Source organism: Mus musculus, chromosome 12, assembly GCF_000001635.26.
Source record: "Mus musculus strain C57BL/6J chromosome 12, GRCm38.p6 C57BL/6J".
Classification (NCBI taxonomy): Eukaryota; Metazoa; Chordata; class Mammalia; order Rodentia; family Muridae; genus Mus; species Mus musculus.
Window position 1 is genome coordinate 41,303,885 of NC_000078.6, and position 21,219 is coordinate 41,325,103.

The 21,219-nt window shown below is 37.5% G+C and overlaps 1 protein-coding gene across 2 annotated transcripts in view; it reads left to right on the top strand.

Annotated features, from left to right (window-relative positions):
• Immp2l (IMP2 inner mitochondrial membrane peptidase-like (S. cerevisiae)) overlaps positions 1-21,219 on the top strand; it is a 931,528-nt gene that overhangs the window by 279,824 nt on the left and 630,485 nt on the right.

Sequence of the window (21,219 nt, forward strand, 5' to 3'; positions counted from 1 at the left end):
CTTTCTACTGATAGAGACTTCACTCCCATAATGTCTGCAAACCCCTGCATTTCTTTTCTATTTTCTAGGATGGAAATGGTGATTGCCAACAGATATCATTTCACAACAGTGGAACCTTTTATTCATAGTTGAAAGGCATCTACTAATTTACCCCTCTCCCACCCCTCCTGCACTACTATGGACTCTTCATTGCTTTCCGAGTCAGCCATCTCTGGGTCATTAAACGGTGTATATTGATTTTTCCTCTTGGCCTTCACTCACTGTGTCATGCTTTGGGGCTTTTGTCTCGGGTCGCATTCCTGCCATGAAGATTCTTGTGATTCATCCTTTCCTACCACTCTAACCAATCCTAGTAACTCTTTCAAGATAAGAATTGATCTTTTAATTTTTTGGTTTTGTTTTTTAAAAACATTTGTTTAAATTTGAAAAACGTATATGGATGTTTTCCTTGCATGTACGTATGTGCACCACATGCCTCTCTGGTACCCTTTGAAGTCAGAAGGCATTGGAGAACCTGGAACTAGAGTTGTAGATGATTGTGAGCTTCCATGTGGGTGATGGGCATCAAACACCGGTCCTCTATAAGAACAAGAGTTCTTAGCCACCAAACCTTCTTACCAAGCCCTTTAATCTTACTTTTATTGGTAGAGTTTTGGGCACAGTATAGAAGTCCCAAAATGATTTGTTGTACTAAACTGAAGGATATTTATCAGATTCCACTGAGAGTCAAAGATCTGAACCAAGAGTTGGGGTTTCAGTTGGGGTTCAATAAATTACTCAGTAAAATGCAGTCAAAACAGAGATAAAAGTAGTTAATGGAACATCGGGATTGGAAGAGGTGTGTAGTAATACAGCTTATTCTATGTTCAGGGATGGTTGGAGAGAGACTCCGCTCCTTTGAGTTTATAGCCAGAGCTGTCCTCGGGTGAGGCATGTGGAAATGAATCTGCTTTAAAACTTTCTGCTTAAAATAAGCAACAGTTTAAGCGCCTTTATCTGTCTCTTTAGATTAGTTCAAAATTACCCCCAGCTCTCTGAACTTTACCTACTTGATAGTTTCTAGTGCTCTGTAAATGAGCCTGCTTTTTAACAAATAACCCTGTGATTATAGAGAAGATTTAGTCTAGAAAGATTTGAGAGTAATATTTCTGCTTAGGAGGTAGTGTCTTCAACCTTTGGTTTATGCCTCACCGTTCCACACTGCTGTCAATAACACATCACTGGGAGGTTTAGCCATTGCTTTATCACATGGCCACATTTACCAGTGTCAGGAACTACTTCATTAAGAGTGCCCATAGTCTAGAAAACCCTGCTGCTTAGAGACCCTGGTAATAGGTAGGCAGCCTCCTTGCTTACCAGTTGGATTTGCCTTTTGCTAAGTACATCATCTGCTCTCTCTGCAGCTAGTCACTCTGCTTCTGCTCTGTCTGATTATTCATAGTCAGTTGAGAGCTACTGTTAGAATCAGCCCTGACTTTCCCAGTCTTTAGTTTGGGTCCCTACCAGTAAAAAACCTTCCTGATGGCTTCTTCTGGGCAGTGTTTCTATTGTATGTGGTTTGTCCATCCCTGATGTGAGTGCACGGTGTGGAGAAGCTCTGGCTGCAAGGCACCTTTATGCCTCTCATGCAGACCAGATAAAATTCTTTGTAGGAGTCCTCTATTTTCTACAGTTCTTTTTCTTTGGTGCACTGTAGCTCCCTGTCACTTCTGCTGTCTTAATATTGGTCAAGCATTCCTCATAGACTGACTTAGCAGACCTGGAAGGAAAACTCCTCCTGGTATTGCTTTACCTCAGTTGCACTCCGATAGTCCTTGGCTTCATACACCACCACCCTTACTTCACGCCCAGGACAGTGCTCCTGCATGTTTAATGTTTCGAATAGAAATTTCCTTCGACTAGCCACAGCCCACTTCTGTCTTCCCCTTCTCTTTGCATTATGATCCTTCTCTGCACTCTGCTTCTCCCCCGGCCTCCACTTTCCTGGGGGAATATCTCACCGCAGCCAACACATCCTTCTCGGCCTACTAACAGTCAGTTCTTGAAAAGTTTTTCCAGGACTGTATGATGACAAGCATAGTCCATCATGGCCACCAAGTTAAATGTCTTTTGCTATATGATGTTTTCAGGTCTGGGAATAAAGTGTAAACATCTTAGTTTGGCAAACCCTTGTCTGGAAACCCACCATGCTCAAGAATAACTGCCAATACAGACATTTCTTGTCTCAAATTGCATAGGCAGGATGAAGGCCAGAAAACTGATCACTGTTCCTAATGCTCTTTCTAAAAGCCATTTGTCGTCATGTTTCTCTCTTGCTTACACACACCCAGTGACTTCCCAGAGCCCTCAGAATAAAACTGCACATTTTCTTTTCAGACATTCCCAGCCCCCCTCCCTTTCTAACCTCCTTGAGTTCTCTTTCTCACTTGGACTTTTTGTCTTCCTTCTCAAAGTCTTAATGGATTTTGTTCTTGGATATTTGTGTCTGAAGTGAACTGCCTGAATCATGTATATAAGAAGTTTATTAGTGATTTGGCTTAAAGCTAACAGATGATGTCTTTTTCCCCCTACTTAGTCTGGATTAATGTCTGCCTATAGAAACCAATTTAATATCTCTGATTCACCACTTAAATGCTATGTAATAACTATGCCTGAGTATTTTACACTTTACTTAGTACATTTAGCACTTTTTCTTTTTTCTTTTTTTTTCTGCTTTAAAATTTTTTCTTTTTGTTTTAAGTGTATGAATGTTTTGCTTGCATATCTGTCTGTGCCCCACATGCATGCAGTGCTTGTGGAGTTCCACGATCCCAGGTTTTAGATCACCTGGGAATGGAGTTAGAGGGAGTTGTGTGTTACAGTTTGGGTTCTGCAAATCAAGCCTGGCTCCTCTGGACAAGCAGCTAGGACTCCTAACTACTGAACCAACTATCTAGGCCTGGCCCCTCTTTTGGCTTTTGTTGAGACAGGGTCTTGCTATGTAGCCTTGTCTGGCCTGGAGCTTGCTATGTGGAACTGGCTGTCCTCAGATTTAGAGGAGTATTACCTGCCTCTGCCTCTCAAATTCTGGAATTAAATGGAGTTTTCCTGGCAATATACTCCAAGATTTTTGAGACGTATTCATTTTGCATCTCTAATACTTTTTGAAATTATGTTCCTTGTCATTCTCAGAGTGTCTGAGTGAATCCCTAAACTGATGAATACATTTAGATAGTTGGTAGCTTTAAAACAATTAGCTTTAATTCAGTTTTACAGGGCAAGAGCATCTCCTTAATTGGGTCTTCTATTGCTATAGAAAAAGAGGATCAATTAGGTCGGTGTTCCCGTGGGATCCAGCCTGGAAGGAGGCTATGTGAAGGATGTGGGTAAGTACCAGGGAAAGTTCTTAAATGTATGTCTCTTAAGTGCTAAACGTTGAAGGGGAGATTTCAGAATGAAGCTTGTCTCTGTGCTATACTTGAAGGCTCTGGAGAAATTGGCCATAATTAAATCTTTGTCATGGCATTAACTAGACCAAGTTAAAGAAATTAATAGCAAATTTTCTGGACCATGGATTTGTTACATTATGCTGAGTGTCTAGTGTTAACTAGGAAAGAAAGCATTTTTCACTATGATGGGCTTCCTAGAATATTTATTGTTGATTACAAATATGGCAGTTTATAATTGTAAATGCCATAATTCTTACCTGCTTGTACAATTAATTGATAATCAGCATCAATATGAGTTATATTTTAAATGACACACTGATATATTAATTTAAGTAATATATTCCCTTTGTTAATCTTTATGTGGCAAAATAAAAAACGACTATATTCTCATGTAATTTTATGTTTTGTAACTACAGTACTATATTCAGTTTCATGTTCCTTACACATTTCATTTCTGTAACTTATAACATCTGTTGCATATTCTTTGACAGAATAATCCTTTCCTTGTGTATTTCTTAGAGAAACATCTAATTCTTTCACATTTTCTTAAAGATTTATTTATTTATTTTATGTATATGAGTATGATATCTTTATTCATACCGGAAGAGGGCATCGGATCCCATTACAGATGGTGGTGAGCCACCATGTAATTGCTGGGAATTGAACTCAGGACCTCTCTCCAGGCCCTCTTTCACATTTCTTAGAGTCACATTATTCACTATGTTTAGATATTTTGGGACATATTTTTCAAAAATATGGAATTATATTTTTAGAAAAAATATTCTTTGAGCGGGCCTTTGCAATGTCTTAGGCAAGGCTACACAAGAACTTCAGTTGCTTCTGTTATTCAGTTAATATTTTTCGATCAGATGTATGAGTGGCTTACATTCTTCCCAGTCCTGCATTGCTTATTTCCAGTATTAAAGAATTCAGATTACAGCTCATCCAAGTATTTTTCTAATTAATTGTCTATTACTGACCACAAACACAAATTTTGAAAAATTCAAATTTAAAGGAGTGAATTTTAAAACAGAGAATTTAAAACATGGTTTTCATGCTGAAACCCATATTTGGAATGAAACTAATATAAATAGAAACCATTACATATGTCTGTGTAGACATAACTAAACAGAAGTCAATTAATGATTAAATGCCTTCTTCCCACCTTTTAATACATTTAATACATTTCATACTATAACTTGGACCTACGCATTTGTGCTGTGTCATCTTTTATCTTCTTAAGTACGTCTGTTCTACTTTGTGGCCACCCATGTTTGAAGGATGGCATGTTTGTTGATTTGTAGTGACTTCTATCTCCTCAGATTTATGATAGAAACATAAAGGCATGACTCTTATTATTTTATTTTTAATTTAATTCATTAACATATTCAAAATAATCATTTTATTACTTTATTATTTTACTTTGTTATTGTTATATTCATGTTTGTGGGATATTTTTTACTGCCTTGCAAAGTTGTGGGTTTTTTTTAATCACATGTCATTTTGCTAGGAAAACATGCATTAATTATCAAACCACTCACTCTTTGGAAAAGGGATTTCTAAAGATGTATAGGCCATGTATTTTGTGCCAGTGTAATCATTCAGTGTATTGTTTAGGCGAATAAGCTAGTTTAAATAAGGTCCTAATGAGTTTTTAATTTATTGTGAAATGAATCAGTAGGGCAAAGAGAAGTGCAAAATATTAGAAGAATTTTCCTTGTATAATAATTGAGGAATCACTTGAGTACAATCCCCACAGACTAGCTATTGTTGGATGAAAGAATGCAATTATATTAAAAATTAATACTTCGTTGTAATATGAAGCTAATGCTGCCCGAATTATTATGTGCCAAATTAGGTTGCTGTAAACAATAACAGAATGGGTGACTGTGCAAGTGAAAGCCCTGAGTTATTCAAACTTGCAGCAGCGTGTTTAATGAGATGCAGCGAGAGCAGAAAATGTTTAATTTAGTAATGGGCGATCTGAATCAATCTGTCCTGTGGAGTGATGGCTTGGGCTGAGTCCCAGTTAATATGAAGTAACTGAGGAATCATACATGTTCATATGTGATACAGGCTATTCATCCTTTCCTTTTTTTACTGAGACAGCTCCCCACCCCTCTCTATGGTTGATAGCTTTCTGTGAGTCTGTTAGAACCCTGTGGAACACTGCCAACAAAATTAAATCTTGGTTGGCCTTTTCCCTCACATAAATGAGTATTCAAGCTTTGTTTGCTTCTAGTTGGGCTGTAGTAAGGTCTTACTGTAACAACCATTTTTACCAAAAGATCATGAGTTGGTATGTATCTGGGATGCAACTGTAAAAGTTGTGTTTATTGGAGTAGCAGCTCAGATTATCACCTGCATTGACAATCTATACAGACCACATTCCCAAAATCCAGGAACTGCTGTTTGCTCTTGTTTGTCTTCTAAAGAAGATAAACAGATTGTCTTGAGAGTTCATATAATTTGAAAACTTCAGGCTGAGAATTCATGTATATGAAAATGTAACGTGGCAATTCCAGATAAAGAGTTGAATTGCTGAAGAGACACCTGGAATTTATGTTTACTGGATATTAAGGAAAACAAAACAAAGAAAGACAAACACCCTGTGTTTTTAATAATTCTTTACTTCAAAAAACAATTTACTATATGAACAGTGGGCTTGTTGCATGTGTCTCTGTTGAACATGAGAAGCTGCAAATATCTTTTTCAGAATGATATTGGTTATCATTTAGAATTGGTTTCTAGTCTAAATAAGGGAAAAAGATAACACATGATAATACCACACAATGGAGTAAATGCATCTCCAGAGTTCCACTGTAGCCAAGTCTGTGTTAGCAATGTTAGTGTATTCTTTTCTTCCACATAAGAATTTTGCACATTATGAGAGTGTGTTTAAAATGTTACTCAGACATTTTTCACATTAAACCTGGGAGTCCACGTACGCATCAGTTAACAGCATGGATGCTCACTCTGCTTGGATTAAAAGCAATTTGGGATTTCCATTTCCATATGCCATTTTCCGACTGTCTAACTTGTTAAATAAATATTTCTATATGCATAAACATAATTAACATAGTACTTTAAAACAAGGAGAAGGAATGGATGATTTTTAATGGGTTTGCTAGAGAAGTATTTAAATAAAGCCATTAATTCTTCTGTTTCACTTAAACATAGCCTCGCATAACAGAGAGACCACACTTAGTGCTTGGGAGAAATCTTTCTGCTCCATTTTCATTTGGGACAAGTAAAAATTTTCATAATTAATTAAGTGGGATGCTGTAGAATACGGTTTGTCGGAAATTTCTAAAGCGTTGAGGAACAGAAAGACACTTAATGTTTCCAGAAATCTAGTAACTGGGCTCCAAACAATAGGATCACAGATAAAGCTGGCTAATAGGTGTTGTTACTACATCCTTTGGAGCAGCCTCAACCTAGAACCCTGCTTTTGGAAGGGCACTCCTCTGTTCTATTAAGGTCTTTGGCTTGAGCAGTAATTCCAAAGGACAGCCAGTAGTCTGGCCACCCCTGACCTGTCCCTTTTCTTTATCACTCACGATGAAAGCTTTGCTGCATCTGGTTCCGGTCCTTCCACACCTCGGTCTGGATCCGAAGGTCCTTAATCATGAGTAGAGCACTTGTTTTCCTGGTCGTTATTTTCCTCACTTGAAAATTTTTATGTAAAACTATTCACATGATTTTATTAGGGCAAAAGGTCATATATATCCAGTTCTGTGGATCATATTAAATGATAAATTTGAATATGTAATGTAATAGTGATTATAAAATTAACAGAACCTTCATGAGTTATTATCATTATCATTGGTGTTGTTGTTGGAAGCTTCTCTGTTAAAGAAACCCTTTTGTTAATCATTTGAAGTTGTGAAGCATGGAGTCAAAAACCGTCTTTTTCTCCTGGACTCTCTCAGCTTCTGTCTGTGTAATATGTTGCTTTCAGGTTCTAAGTGATGCCCACAGTACGTTTCAGGATGCATTATTATGGCTTTATGTAAATGGTGGCATTTAATTTGTGGTTGTGTTTTATTAATTTCTTTCAGCCTTGGTATTTGCAGTGCTTTTCACAAAGGAGACATTAGTCTCTCAGTATCTGTGCTTCCTATGAATTCCATGGGAAGGAACATTGTGAACATGTGTTCCCAGAGGTGGTTGTGTGGCAAGGTGCTGGGATTGCTGTCTGAGCTGACGTTTCACCAGTCTAGACATACTTGATATGTTAACACGGACTGTTGATTTAAAGTGGAGATTGGCGATCTCTAAGTATAGAATGATGAATAATGTCCACATTTCAGTATCCTATTTCTTTGTTTTAGTTTATTTATATATTTGCTGGGTAAAACTTGTAGATTTTTTTGTCCAGAAGTATCTATAAACATTGTGTGTGTGTGTGTGTGTGTGTGTGTGTATGTTTATGTGTGTATACACACACACATGTATTTATTATATATTCTGTTTATGAAGATAATTCTTATGCAGTATGTACTTGATAGGCAGTTTTATGTAACTTGAGGTTTTTACTTTTTGCCTTTACCATGTTTATGCATAGGGAATTAGGTTAGGTTTTAGAGATTATAACATTCTATTTTAATGATGAAAATGACTATTTTGAGCACATTGTTAGGGAGTGAAATATTCTATTCTAGAGGCAAGTCTCACCTATGAAATGGCTTTCTGTTGTCCTTTCCTGTGTACCAGAAGGAAATTGATGGGTGAAAGCAAACATAATTCATTTTTGGTAGGATATGTATATGTAATTTTTTCCTTTGCATAATTGTGTATATTAAGAGTTTGGGGCTGTTTTAGAGCACTTAGCACCAATCATTTTATGAAACAAAAGGCAAAAACCAGAGTTTCAAAGAAACTCAGCTTCAGAGAACCAGTTAACATACTACCAAGGCAAGGTTTGTGAGGCTTTACCATTCCGAATCCCCTCAAGGATGGGGTCTGGTGGCATTGGGATGGTGATTCTGAGGATGTGGAGAAGTTGATTAGCTCAAGTCAGAGGGAACAAATGTCTTAATCATTGTCAATGCTCTTGCTCTCTGGGGTTAGGCACCTTCAGCAGTTTTCTTTTGGGGGGAAGGGGGCAGTATTTTGGTGAACAATGATGTGGTTGCTTTTTCTATAAAACACCAATTTATTTCACCCAAGACTAGTGCGTTGCCTGTGTTCTAAACCAGGCTGCTGCAGACACCTTGGCAGTGGGACTGCTCTAATGGGCTGAGCTATCACTCTGAGCTACCACACTCAGCTCACTGACCACCCCACTGAGTCTTCACTTAATTACATGGACTGACTGGCTTTTGTAAGCATTTCTCTTCACGAAATTCTCTCACTACAAAGTTGTTTGTAACAGGTTTTTAGAGCCTTGGCACACACTTAGAAGTATTTTGTAATCCTTTGATAGCAAACTTTGACCCCAATTAGTTTAGAAAGTTTTTCTGAAACAGTTTAGAATCCCTGCCTAAAGTTCTTCTAAGGGTTCCCCTCCTCCGATGTTTGGTGTCTTCATGACCTTGGCTTTGCCTGTCTCTATTATTAACAGTCTCCATACCCAAACAGAATCAAACTCAGCTTTCTTTTCAGCCTACTTTGGAATGTTTGGTTGCCTGGAGAGCTCACCCTGTTTGAATATAGGAATAATGATTTTTCTAATCTCCACAATATCTCTGAGACCTTTGTTGTTATTTTTTATTACAATACGTCTCTTCTTTTCCCCACCACATTTTGTGCCTTGATGAAGTTGGAAACGTTTATAGAAATAAGAAGACCAGGCAAAATTCATGGATGTTTGAAAAATATCCCATTATGGCCTTTTTACTTTTACATCAATTATTGCATATACACAATAACTGAATGTTGCTTTTATGAACATTGACATTGTCAAGTTTGGAGCTTAGTCATTTTTAAAACAGTTTTCAGCAAAAGTTATACATTTGTAGTGGGATAGAAACACCATTTTCTAATGCTTGAGCCTAAAAAAATAAGCGCATGCATCTAAACTGACACAAAAATGTATCTCTGAATAATTATCTGCGTATCGTGCCAGCTTTACTAATCATAAATAGGCTTTTCTTTTCACAGGTTCTCAAAAATAGAATTGATATTTAAATGCTTGAAAGCCTCGTTTTTGTGTTGGCTTGGAGTCTAATATAAGATGGGAGTCGCAGAGTCATTGGAGGCTTCTATTGCTTTCCTCCCGACTTCCATTACTGTTTACTCCTAGTTTCTGTCCCCCTTTCCTGTGGCCGGTAGAGTTCCTCTTCTGAAATTGCGAAATACATTCATGATGCCAGACATGGTGTTGTTTTTCTTCCGTTACCATTTATGTTTGTAGAAATTATACTGCCCACTTTAGTTCTTTTCCATTGGGATATTTCTAATAAATAGCCTCAACATACACATAGTCATTGGCTTGGGTAAGCAAGAGTATATGCCCACCCCCACCCCCATAGCCTTGTTTTCACTGGACCTTCCTCTCAAATATGCCACTGGTCTGTGCTTACACATTCCTCAAACTCCTCCCCCGTGTAAGGGTTTGGGAGATTCTGAGATGCCTCTTCTTCTCCCTGGGTTAACTCAATATGTCTGTCCTGTGACTTTCACCGATAGAAGGATGTTTTCTTAAGAGAGTATACTAGGTAGCCCTTCAGACAGAGTTCTCGTATATGGGAAATAAGAGACGGTTCATATTCATGGATGTTTGAAAAATATCCCATTATGGATATAAGAAAAAATACAATAGACTATATCTCCCTTCATCGGATGGCTTCAAGTCCATAGAAGTATTTTGTAAATACTTAGTGAAAGCAGTAAGAAATAGGAACGTGAGATCAAATCTTTCATTCTTCAGATGTATGAAACATTCCTGTCATGTAGAAGTGCAGCCCAGCACATAATGACTTTATGGGTATTGTTGAGATACTTAACCCATGCAAGACTATAACCCCAGCAATGTGCATTTACACAACTTTGCATTCCTTAAAGAGTGGGGAGCTATATCCATGGCCTTTCATTTCACAGAAGTTGTCGAAAAGTAATTGCTAGTGATTCAGAACATTTAAGCACAATAAATATTTCATAATTTGAAAGATAATAAACGCATATTTAATGTGCAGAACAATAACTACTGGAAGGTGATCAAATGAGCAATATACAGGTCACAGTTTTACCTTTTAAAAGTTCAGTTGTATGTTTAAACGGCACTTATTATTTTCTTGGGTGAAAAGAATAAAGCATATATTTTGGCCCCCATGAAAGTGTAGAAATGGATGACAGATCTACTTTTTGTTTTTGCTAGATACTACTTAGGAAATGTAACAAATCAAGACACACCAGTAACAGAGCACCAGGCAGTAACAAGGATGTGGGGCTCATTAATTAGTAGAGGACTATTTATCATCTTTCTCCTGTACTGACTGTCATACTCTTGGGTTTGGTCTCCCAAATTTTGCCGTGTAATGACAACAGTATGTGAAATTGCTGTTGGTTTTGGTTGAGTTGGAGGACCACTTAGAGAAGTCATACAGGATCCCAGAACTCTGTGAGCAGGAGGCTACAGAGCCGAGGGGCTATAGAAAAGCTTTCAGCGGGCTCATTTGTGTGGCCTGAATGGCTCACTGGGAGAAATACAGCTGGTGACAGTTATCCAGGGCTGGCTCAGGTTAATGAATTGTGCTTTGTTATCCTGGGGGAGTTTCCACCCCTGGGAAAGCTGCCTTCCCCCTGTTCCCCTAACTGCACCCCTGGCTGCTTGAAATATTGTTCCCCTTTGTTTTCTCGTGCTCCGGAGTTGGAGTGAGGAAAGGCAGATTCATTTATTGTTTAGTTGACTCAGAATGACTGCAGTTCCACAAACAAATTGGACTTCAGTTAGGCGGGCCTCTGTCATAAATAAACCCGGAAGAGATGGGCTTCTCTCTCTGGGCTGATGTGCTTCAGCTGTGTGAAACCCCCGCGTCTAAAAGGGCCTGATTGATTGCTGCGCTGGCTGACAGCAGAGCGCGCACAGCCCTGTTCCTCCCTCTGCTCCCCTGTTTCTGTCTCTGCTCCCCTAAAGCACATTGAGCAAAAGTTTATGGTACAGGAAACCAATATTCTATTTTCTGAATTATTCTTTTCATTTTAGGCTCCATTTAAAGAAAACTCAGCTCTATGATACATCCCTCTCAGTGATAATTCTTCATGATCTGGAAAGAAAACCTATTTTATAGATTGGTTAAGGGCATTTTCCACGGCTGGGTCAGGTGAATCACCATTTTCACAAATAATGTGTTGGACATTTTAAAATTTAACAACATGTTTTTGCTAGAGGCTGCAGCTATCTTAGCAATACCTTTAAATGCCTCTTTTCAGTGACTGTAAAATGCATTTTTTCCATTAAAGTGTATTTACTTCATTTTGTTTCGTGTGATTCAGTTTCATAAATCATTTGGAGACATAGAAAATCTGTCATTTCCCTCCCTGGTAGGAAAGTATATTCTTTATACTTTATGGGTATTAAGTACATACTTGACACTTATGGAACAGAAAAAAAAAAAGTTAAACCACAGAGTATGTCAGGATCAACCCTTGCCCCTTAACTGCAGATGCTATAAGGAGTGCATTCAGTTATTCAGTATTCTTGCCAAGTAGATTAGATGGTTTTGTTTAATTAATTAATTAATTAATTAGTACAGCATCTGTTGACATAGCCCTGGCTGTTCTGCAGCTCACTTTTTAGACCAGGCCAGCCTCAAGCTCAGAGAGAGGTCTGCCTGCCTGTGCCTTCTGAGTTCTAAGAGCAGAGGCACGCTCCGCAATACCCAGCATTGGTGTTAATTTTTTAAAGGTTTTAAAATATTTTTTGGCCGACATTTTGACCATGACATGTTTCTTTAAGTTGAGGTAAACGTGTACACCTTTTTATTGGTATGAGTTCTTAAAACTTTGAATTGTTAAAGGTCACCTCCAAATCACACAGCTAAGTTTTAGGGCCAGAGTTTACAGGCGTATCTATGTATGGCGGCAAAGCAAAATATGAACAAAAAGTGCAATCCAGATGTGGAAACAGGCTTTCTGAGAGTGTGTCAAGGAGCAGCATTGTTGGTACTCACTATTCCTGTGTCCAGGGTGCTCATTAATTTTTACTGTGTCACATTTCGAAGGCTCGTGATATTTGTAGCACCCCTGTCTTTTTAAAGACATGTAGCCTCATTAGGTCTGTTGTCTAAGGTGATGTTAATAAACAGGGCATTATGGCAGAGATTCAAGTGTTTGGAATGAAAATGATATTGTTTAATTTTTCTCACATTAGACTGTTATGCTTCATGGAGAAATTTAACAAAGGTAATTGGACAGACAACCAGTAAAAATTAGGTCAACAGCCCAAACCCATGAACACTTGCCTTTCTAGCAGACTTGACAGTAACACAGATCTGTTCAAAGAAAATGGAACTGTCCCTGACATGAAATAATGAGATTGTCATATACACAACACACGGTCCGTGCTTTCCTTTTAATTACCATAGGAGAACAAAATCAGCTTCTGCAGCTCGGCCTCCTTCAGTTTATTTGCCTTGACCAATCTCACACCTAGAGACTTTGAAACATTACAGACAGAAACATTACAGAGTGAATATGTAACTAATAATTGACTGGCATGTCTGTCCCTTAAAACTTGGCTCCCTTGTCAACATGTGTAATACTAATAGATAACCTCTTTTTCTTATGTGCAAAATGCTTTCCAATCCCTGCTTAGAGTGTGCATTTGAAGGCAGTCACAATCTTGGGCCAGCCCAGATATTTAATTACTCTTCTAGGATGGGTTTGGAAGGAACAATGAGCTTCAGTCATGATAAGGGGAGATGGCAAGTAGCGGTGCATTAAAGCCCAGCATGACATTGATTTTTGACAAGAAGAAACAGAAACATGGCAGTAACTCTGTATCCTGAAGGAAACATTCTATATTATTGATAAGCTGTGTTTTCTTAAAGCCACTATCAGAACTTTACTGGGATTGCATTTATTAATCTCTGTATACTATATACTCTTTACTAAAACACTGATTATGGTAAAAAATAAAATGGTAATTGCAAACTATTACCTTAGTAACTATTCTTTGGCTCATCCTTAAGACAAAGGTGTAATGTATTATAGACATGGCCCTTCCTTTACAAAAAAAAAGGAAAAATGGCAAAATATTACTTAATTAACATTTAGAAAGAACACTCATGCCTACTCACTGTGCAGATTAATAGACTATCAGACAAAATCTGTTGATTTGGCTCATGTCCCTCCGCCATTTTGTCTAGTGATTAAAGCTCTCATCCAGCTCACCAAACTGACAGGACTTGGCAGTAAAACATCAGCTGGTAAGAAAATCTTGGGGAAGATGTCATATTCTGGACTTTAAAGATGATCATGAGACTGAGAGATCGCAGAAAGAGCTGATCTTTGGTAATATTCTGCATTCTTGCTTCCTCTGTGATCTATCACCACCAAGTAGGCCTATACCCCAAGCCTTATTCTAACAGAGAATATTATTAGTGTCTTTTTCTGGAGCTTTGTAAACAAGATGAATGTGGTCAAGAAAGTATAAAGTTTGTATGCTTTGGGGCTGGAAAGATGGCTCAGCGGATAAGAGCACTGATTGCTCTTCCAGGGGTCCTCAGTTCAATTCCCAGAACCCACATGGTGGTTCATAACCATCTGTAATAAGATCCAATGCACTCTTCTGGTGAGTCTGAAGACAGTGACAGTGTCTGTACATACATAAATCTTAAAAAAAAATTGCATGCTTTGTCTTACCATTATTGGTGAAAGGATTAGATTAAAATATATTGGATGTTCGTGGAAATCACTGTGAAAAGTAGTCTGGTCTTTAATTTACCCATTCTTTTCTGTTGAAATGAATGCCCAGTGGGTTGAATATTAGCTTGTAGCTCTGACCATTTTCACTCTTTCATGTAACATTTATATAATGAAAATAGTGAGAGATGTGAGTTCAGGCAGAATCATGCAATTCACTGACAGCTGTAGCTTGGAGATCAAATAGATCTTTGGATAGTGTTGACCAAAGTTGTAATTTGAACCAGTCATTAAAGTGGCCTCATAAAAGGAAATTAGTCCACCTTTATACGTAAGGAAGGTGATGTTACAATAAACATAGCAGCTCCATCAGATGGAGACAGAAAGACTTTCAGGGTTATTCCTTTGAACATAGCAACAGTAGTATGATTTTTTTCATCCTCAGGCAGCTGGGGGCCACCTTGATCTTTATGTTTTGACAACCCAGGAATAGTCTACAATTATGACAATCGTGGTGATTACTTTCATCCTATTCTCTTTCGTTTTCAGAATAACACTAAAATATAGCTTTGTCATGATTTCCTAGTTGTGAAAATTATTGTTCAGGGCTTCTTGAAGGCCACAAGTGATTTTAACAGTTGGCTTTCCTATACTCCGTTTAAATTATTGAAAATGTTAAAAGCATTTTACCTTTCTACCTTGGGTCAGCCTTCATTTTAGAGTGTTCCTTAGAATCCATTTTCACAAATGCACATGTGACCTTCTAAGAGATTTTTATTATTCTAAAACCTTTCTTTGATATCATTTGGGTAGGAGGAATAAAAAAATAGATTCTTATATTTCCTTCTCTTGACTCACCTTAGAATCTCTCCCTTTTGTGTTACAACTGTCCTCTTTATACTTTCCCCACTTCAAGTATACTTCCTGTCCTATAGTGTCAGTTTCTGAGTGCATGCTACTGATAAAGCATTGATATTTATCATTAAGCCAGTGAGTCTTAACAACATATATAATTATTGCCTTCATTTATACGTGGAATTCAATAACCTGCCTAATACCAAAAGAAGGAAACTAGTGGCCTAGACACAGTGACATCTGAAGTCCCAACTGGAGCTTGAGAGGCCAGACTGAGGTCACTACTGTCTCGAACTGCATAGCGCAATCCTGTCTCAAAATTCAAAAGGATAGAAAGGTGGGGGGAAAACAACAGGAATAAAAGAGTAGGGTATGAAAAGAAACAGAAGGAAAACTATAGGGTAGGGATTAAAGCCTATTGGTTTCCCAGCCTGAAACCTTCAGCTCCAGGTTACTCTCGATATGATTGATTCTCTTTCTACTGTACCTCTATGGAGGAAGAGATTGTCTTCCGATTACTCTAAAAGTCAGCCACCCTCTCAGCCATGTCACTCCATCAGTAATATTAGGGCAGCCTGGAGGTTGTAGCTTGGCATTGCTGAAGACAAGCCTTCATGTTAGATAATAGAAAGTTAGTCCTGCTTGGGAGTCCATCATCTCCACAAGAGTTCCCTCTAGATGAATAATATCAACCGTAATATGGTAAAAAACGCAGCTCCAGGTAGGGTGCCAGCTGCCTTGCATGGATTCTCTCATTAATCTTTACTCCCTCCTCTTTTGATAGGTATGGTTGCCGCTATGTTAGGATTCCGAAACAGAAGTTTGCGAAGATGAGTAATAGGCAGAGCTGTGATATAATTTCAAGGTTGTTTCAGTTCAGAATTCATGAGGCAAGATGACTGCTGATATTTTATTATTATCTGAGTAAGGCCTGTGAATCTTAACTAGAAAATTGGAGTAAGTGAACCCACTGAATCATGATAGAAAGGATTCTGAATAGAAAAAAACAGTTAGTTCAAGCATGTTAGTACATACCTATATTCTTAGCACTTTCCAAGTATAGACAAGAGGGAGCAACCTGGGATATGGAATAAAACCTCATCTCAAAAAATATTAAAGACATAGAAGCCTTATGATTTTATAAGTTACAATTTCTGATTAAAATTTAAAATGATGAAATAAGACATGATGTATGAAATATGAGCTAGTCTTCTTATGTTTTAATTTATAACTTGAAAAATTATTTAATTTTATAACTTTTTCATCATGCCTAAGTTATTAAAACTGTACAAACAAGGTGATTACAGAAAAACATTTTTAAGTGAAGTAAGTAATATAACAGTTGTTACATGTCTTATTTAGTGGACGTTAAAATACAAGTTATTGATGCTGTGCCACTGAGTCATGAAATACAGCATGAACAAAGTTTCCAAGGGAGTTGGGATAAGAAATGTCACATATACTTTTATGAAATACTCTTGTAGGATAGCAAATGGAATTAATTATTCATCTTGTCAGATCCAGGGTTCATTATTTTCCCATTTCTATTGATACAGTATCCTTTCCAATTTTATTAGTATAAAGAAGCAATTCTGAGCTGCCTGTGATGTTTATTTACTCAGTATATTAGCATTTACTTTGTGTGTACTGTGGTGCAGGCAACCCTTACCTTGGATATTTAGTTGCTTTTTTTTTTTTTTTTTTTTTTTGGTGAATTCTCTTTTCTTCCCTTAGTCTATTTTTAAGTATTTTCAGTTCTCAGTTGTTGTTACTTGGACCTTGTGTCTGTGCCTTGAGAGGGACCATTGTATATTAGAATAATTCAACCTAGAAAGTGTTATAGGGACTGACTTCTCTTCCTGGTCGAATCAACTGAAAAGTAACTATATGATGCAGAGATGCAGGGTGACTCTCAGACCGTGTGTGCCAGGTGGTCCAGGAAAGCAGCTCTTTAAGAGTAGAAAAAACAAAACTTGATTATCATGCTAGCCCATTTCCCCGAAACATTTTATAGTTTATAGACAGAGAAGTGAACTGAGGTGAAGGCTGGGAGTTTCCCAGGAAAGACAGATTTGGGAATCCCAGGATTCTAGGTAGTTAGGGTTGTAGGGCAGACTGCTGGAGGGGCAGCTATGAAATCAAATCTACAGAGATCTGAAGGTGGTGCCTAAAGACTTTCAATTGAGCACTAATTTACATGTAAGAAAAGGGAAAAAAACAAAAACAAAAACAAAAACTAGAAGGCCATGGAACGAATTATGCAGAAATCCTCAGATCTCACAGACTGATTCTTCTGTTTCGCTTAGGGGATAGAAATCTTGAGAATTCATGAGAAATTAGGTAATTAGAGGGAAACCTCTCCCCTCACTGCTGGGGAGCAAAAGCCAGTCTAGAGGTGATGCCTGTCAGCTCTTCCCAGTGAAGCCTAAAAGCACACTTGTCATGCTGTGAAGTGACTCAGCTGTGTTCTGTGTAAAACTCAAGTTTGCTCAACACAACACAAGCATATTCAGGTCCCACAGAGGTGAACAGTAGTAATGTGGAGGATCTGATGAAAATGACTTCTTATAAAAAGGCACAGACCAGGTCTTAAAACAAGTAGAAAATTAGCAACGAAATACATAGAAATTAAATATTAAATGACACATCACTCACCTGTGAGTTCCTCAAGAGATGTGCATTTAGAGTCTCTGAAGAGAGAGAGGCAAAAGGATCCTTCCTTTACAGTAAAGATGAAAATATTGTAATTTCCAGCAAGCATTTTTTTTAAAGATAAAAAATGATAATTTAGACTTAAGAAATACAAAATGATCAAAACCAGCAGGACTGTACTAAGGCACATGACAGTCATAGGCTCCATGATAGTCAGGAGGACTGCACAAAGGCACATGACAGCCATAGGCTCCATACTAGTGACAAGGAGAGCATTTTACCATGGACATAGAGACATACAAGAAGAGCAAGTATGTAAAATTTATTAGAAATAATGCAGTGCTAAGAAAGTAAGATAATAAGTACCGAGAAACTTTGTAACTTGACAAAATATCAAACATAAATTGTATATAAAAGTCTGCTTATATGTATTAAAATTGAAAAAGTTTGTCACTGGCATGCCCATACAGTAAAAATATTAAATAAACCCATTTATACAACAACAGAGAGTTATCAGTTAAAAACATAAGAACTAAAAGGAAAGTACTGAAATGGTGTAAAAAAAAAAAAAGCTGCCCCACATGATCTCTCTCATGTCTGTTTTGTCTAGATCTTTTGTCATTGTGATAAATTATCTCAGAAACAGCTTAAGGAGGAAAGAGTAGTCAGAACTTCCAGTTTTACAAGATGAGGAGGTAGGGTAGTTCAGAGTAGCAGCCATCATAGAAATCGGGGAGAGTAAGGAGGAAGGGCAGAGAATGGGGGAAGGAGATGAGAATAAGGAGAGAGCAGAGGGGAAGGGAGGAGAGGAGAGGAGAGGGGAGGGGAGGGGAGGGGGGAGGGGAGAGGGGAGAGGGGAGGGGAGGGGAGGGGAGGGGAGGGGAGGGGAGGGGAGGGGAGGGGAGGGGAGAGGAGAGGAGAGGAGAGGAGAGGAGAGGAGAGGAGAGAGAGGAAGAGAGAGGATGCCTGAACTAACGGGATCTCTCTTCTCCCTGTTTATCCTGTCTGGGACTGTAATGCATTGGATGGTGTACCCGGATTCAGAATTTGTGTTACGTTTATTAATTTGTCTCTTAGAACATCCTTGCAATCATACCCTGATGCCTACCATACTAGTCTGTTAGGTGCTTCTACAGCCCATAAAGTTGGCATTCAGGATTAGCCATCATGTTATTTAACTGCCTATATCACAAGTAATAGGATGTAATATGAAATTTAGGGCATACATAAGAGCAAAATGTACAATAGAAGTATTACAAAGACCTGGACTGGGAAATTCAAGTGTATTTTTACAAATGCTGTATATAGTGTATGAAGATTTAAGAAATTATTTGAAGATAGTCTAAAATGAACTGAGGACACGTTCCGCAAAGTCTGAAGTAAATATAAAACAAAAAATTGCCAATCATTCATTAATAAATTAAAATAGTGTATTAGTTATGCAATTAATTTAATTGTAAACAAACAAAAAGGGGCAAATTATATTGGGAAAAAATGGAGAACAGCAATGTGTTCAGAGCATCAGTGAGAGCCAACATCTTGGGATGATTCATCCTCATAAAGATATGTTTAGTACATCAGAAATATACAAAGACTAAACATTAATGTTCATAATCATGGCATCAAACCATGTGGAGCACTACCCAACAGACTTTTGAAGAATAGTGCCCAAATACAATTTTTGTTGATGTTCCCTCTTAAAAATTGATAGACAATCATCAGAAGCGAAAACGAATACAAACTCAATTAAAGGTATTCATAATCTGGTCTAACTGATAACTATAGAATACTACATTGACAATAGTTGAAGACACTATGTTTAAGCACAATAAGACATTTACCAAGAGTGACCACATTTTACATGTAACAAACACAGAAATGCCATCAGATTAAAATGTTGTGCATCATACAAACCTATTTAAATTTAATGATAATACAAATCAATAACAGAATGATCTGTATCAAACACACCTAAATAGTTCCTAGGTAAAACATAAAGTCACAAAATATCTTAGAAAGTACTTTGAACTCAATACCATATCCATGGTTGTGGGATCCAGGTAGTCAGGGCTTTATAGTACTGATCCCATTATGACGTCACTCACAGTGCACTAAAGCTACTAGCTACTTAGTGAGTCTCTTGTTCTGCATTTTCCCAAATAAGTTTTAAATTTATTTATATTTTAGCTGCAGAGTTAACATAGTATTTAATTTGAAAGTCCAAGTACAAAGTTGTCATATTTTGAAATTATGTCCAAAAATGTAAACTTCTTGTTTACTATACTTGGAATTTCATTAGGTTTTATTTATTGAAAGTAAAGCATATTTGGGATTTTAATAGCTAGTATTTCAGCTATTTCATCTAATACTGACTTCAGAAGAATTGTCTCCTGATATTATTCAAACATATAACTTGTGATTCTTACATTTTCAGTCTCATTTTCATAAGGCAGTGTTTTCTAATTCCTCCACAAAATACTTTTGTTGATATTTTTATTCATCAAATTTTTGGAAATCATATTCTGGTTGTGATTATCTTTTAAAATTTATTTAACTCTCAAGATTGCTCCTATAGATTTGTGTAGAATTGGACAAATAACATTGACCAAACATGGCTATTCCTTCACATTATACTTTTAAGTACCAGACATTGTTTTGAGTCAGGTTGTTAATTGACAGGATTCCACAGAGTGCATGATTCATGAAACAAACAAACAAACAAACAAACAAACAAACAAAACGGTGTTTTAAAAATCAAATAACAAAGAGTAATGATAATACATTGCCAGTTTGTTATTCTGACAAGGAGTTACTTATTTTTAAAGGTGATTAACTTACCTTCCACATTGGCTATGGTCTACATTTATTGCAAAATGCATTATGCATATTGCATAAGTTTCTATTCATCTAGGGTCAGTTTTCCCAAAGGAAATACAGACATAAAAGGGTTGATAATGTCAAACAGTCTTCTTAGTGGAGCCGTTGGGCAGCCTGAACAGGCAGATTGCAATCACGGAGTTGTGTCTAGTGAGGAAGTTAAAACCAGGATCTGGGACAGAATCAGAGTATCTTTACAAAGTCCTCAAAACTGGGCACACTTCACAGAGTATGTCAATTAGAAACAGGAGGCAGGAAGGCAATCCTTGTAGGGATATTTTTATGGAGTTTTAAAATGTCATTCTCTGAGTGAAGGTCACCTTTTCATTTTGTAGTGTCATTCTGAAGTTGGCTCCAGAATGGAGGAGACTTTGAAGATGACGAGTAGGAAGAGGAGCCAATAGAGTCTCTTACTATTTACTGTTTTCTTTCTCTTACTTTATTCCCAAGGTTGAAGCCTACAGCCCAAGATGGGTTGACAAAATGACACATCTGTATTGTGTTGGACTGGTGTGTATTTCAGAGTCAGACCTGCTTAGTTCTGGACCAGCCATTCCAGTCCATCTATAGAGTCATATCAGTTTTACCCCTCGGCTCC